Raw genomic sequence first — 2,783 nt, 5'->3', positions numbered from 1 at the left:
TGTGTGTGTGTGTGTGTGTGTGTGTGTGTGTGTGTGTGTGTGTGTGTGTGTGTAATATTAAATATACATCTTGACGTATTTCAAAGAAATTTCGCGTACACAGACCTTGGATGTCAGCATCTAAATTTAGAGTGGAATGTTCTTATCTCTAAGCCTGCACTAAAGGCAGGTGTGTCAAGCCGGTAAAAGCCGGTATGGTTCTACATCAGGAAAGCTGGTCAAAGCCCGTATGGCAACACGACGGGAAGGCCGGTTTAGGCCGATATGGCTCAAAAAGGGTTAAACGTGCATCTTTGCGAGCCTGCCTCCCCCCCCCCCCCCCCAAAAAAAAAAACTCTCACTCCCAAATACACGCAGAGCCCTTGGGTACAAGGCTTTCTTCCACTAAAAATGATTTTGTACTTTCTGATAGTGTTAACTAGCTAAAATATTAATGTCTTTGGAAACATGATAGGCTTACCTTACTGATGACGCTATCCCAAGCCGACCAAGTCCAAATTTACAGACTTCAACAAAAGTTAAGGACCACCTTGACAGACAGTCCTGATTTTTTTTTTATCTGTAAAAAGACAGCTTGGAATGTTTCAAAGGTTTTGCTCTGAAAGTGTTAATGGGTTACCACCGCGTACTGCAAAGCCTTCTAAAGTACCAAAACCACCACATGCTGCACGGAAATCCTCGAGGAATTTTAGCCAAATTTGCTGTTTTTTATCGACTTCTGTGCGACACCACGGACATTCCTCAGTTAATATTTCTGGTGCACGACATAAACAGACGTACGGTCTCGAACTGTGCTCACTTTGGTGGCAATATAAGCCACCGTGTGGGCAAAATCCAGAATCGCATCAACATACCACCAAGACAAAAGCTGAGAGACTTTGATCGTGCCAGAGCTATGGCACGGCTGCAGAATGGAGTTGAGGCTTGCAGTGTCACACTCTGTCGTTGTCCGCCTGAGCAGCACCATCACGCCACTGGATCAGTCCAAGAACGCCCACGTGCAGATTGACCCAAGAAGACCACTCAACGTGTTTACAAGTGGTCCTTAACTTATGTTGAAGTCTGTAGAATTAGAAACAATACAGTACGCTGAACACGCACGCATTATTTAATAAAGTTAGCACAAAACAATTTCCTATCACAATCAAACACGTTCTTCATTGTATTTCTCACAGCAGTTTTGAGTGGGAGACTGTGTCAAATCCAGAATTCAGTGTCTTGCTGGGGTTAGAGCAGAGGAACAGTGGGGTGGGGAGGGGAGGAGGGGTAGGACCCAGCATCTGACAGCCAGGTATTATTGACTCTCACCCCTATTAAAATTCTTTCTTTATACTCGACTGGGTAATCCTTGCAGTAACCGATCTGGGTTTTAGGCTATTTAAGGTTAAAGTAGGAAGTAAGCGGCGAATAAAGCACCAAACTAAGCTAAGGTGGCTCAAAATATTATAAGCGATAAAGATTAAAGCTATGCCAACAATACATGCACTATCAGTGACTAACAATAGACAGCATCAGCATGCTAGAGACTAGAAGCAGGTTTAACGATAAATATTGCTGCAGAAATAAATGGCGTGCTGTCCTGGACAGTCTTCTCTTTTATAAGAAACAAAGAAGCCAAATTGGCAAAAAAAGTGATCCTCATGAGGTCTCCTTGTACTCTGTGGGCATCATGACAGCAGTTGGTATCGCCTTTTCACTTTCGTTAAAGAAACACGGCGTTATAAAAAAGTCCAGCTCAATTTTTTAGTTTGCCAATGCGTGATGATTTTCGCATGGCATTTCTGTAGGCCACCGACCAAACAAAAAAGTACATTTAATACAAATCTTGGTCCAGTAACTAAAAAGTCACTTTATTTTGGGCTCTATATTAAACTATGTCCTTTGAGTGCATACACATGGTCACTACATTAAATTATTTACAATAAATTAGACAACATATAGCTCATTTTGAGACATGACACTGCCCTGCCCCCACATTTCAGTGTAAACTCTCAAGCTAGATTTCCCCACAAGACCGTCTAGACGTCTCCAAGTGAGTCTCGAGAAGGCATCCGTCTATTGGACCGTATTTCGTAGCCGTGTTGGTGAAAATGTGAGAAGCTTTTGATGTTTGTGAGCCAACACGATAAAAAGAGATTATAAAGGAACGAGTTTTTGTAGTGCGAAACACATCAATGAGCCAGTATTATCTCTTGACGTCTTCAAAACGGCAAAGTGCTTTTTGAACGTTAGGCTAATAAAACATTTTACTTTGGATTTACTTTAAAGTTTAAACTGAATGAAAATTTTTATCAGTAATAAATCTCTTGTTTGCTATCCGGCCGACAATTTGTAGACGGCTACGCCAGTCCTGCACAGTTAACGAACCGGCTCTGATTAGAGAGCGACCTTTTATCACAAGGCAAAGATCAGCTGTTCTACGAAAGATCATCGCCACATTATGTTAACTATATTAAGACAACTATCAACCTTCATTCTGCACACATTCTTTTATCACATCGTGTTATAGAGATTTAAAAGACGTTATTCATGCACCCATCCACAACTCACTCTCACACTCACACTTATTTTCAGCTATTATTTGAAGCGCTCGCATACTCTTTGAGAAGACTGGGGAACTAAGTGGGATTTGACGTCAACAGGAAAGGGTTGAAGGAGAGGACGTGGAGGGAGGAGAGGGGTATGGTCAGGTGTCTCGGGGAGAGGGGGGAGGCGGAGACAAAAGCGTGGGAAGGGAGAGAGAGGAGCAGAGAGAGAGAGAGAGAGAGAGAGAGAGAGAGAGA

This window comes from Aplysia californica, unplaced genomic scaffold, assembly GCF_000002075.1.
Source record: "Aplysia californica isolate F4 #8 unplaced genomic scaffold, AplCal3.0 scaffold00036, whole genome shotgun sequence".
In the NCBI taxonomy this organism is placed as follows: Eukaryota; Metazoa; Mollusca; class Gastropoda; order Aplysiida; family Aplysiidae; genus Aplysia; species Aplysia californica.
Note: the sequence above shows the minus strand (reverse complement) of the source record.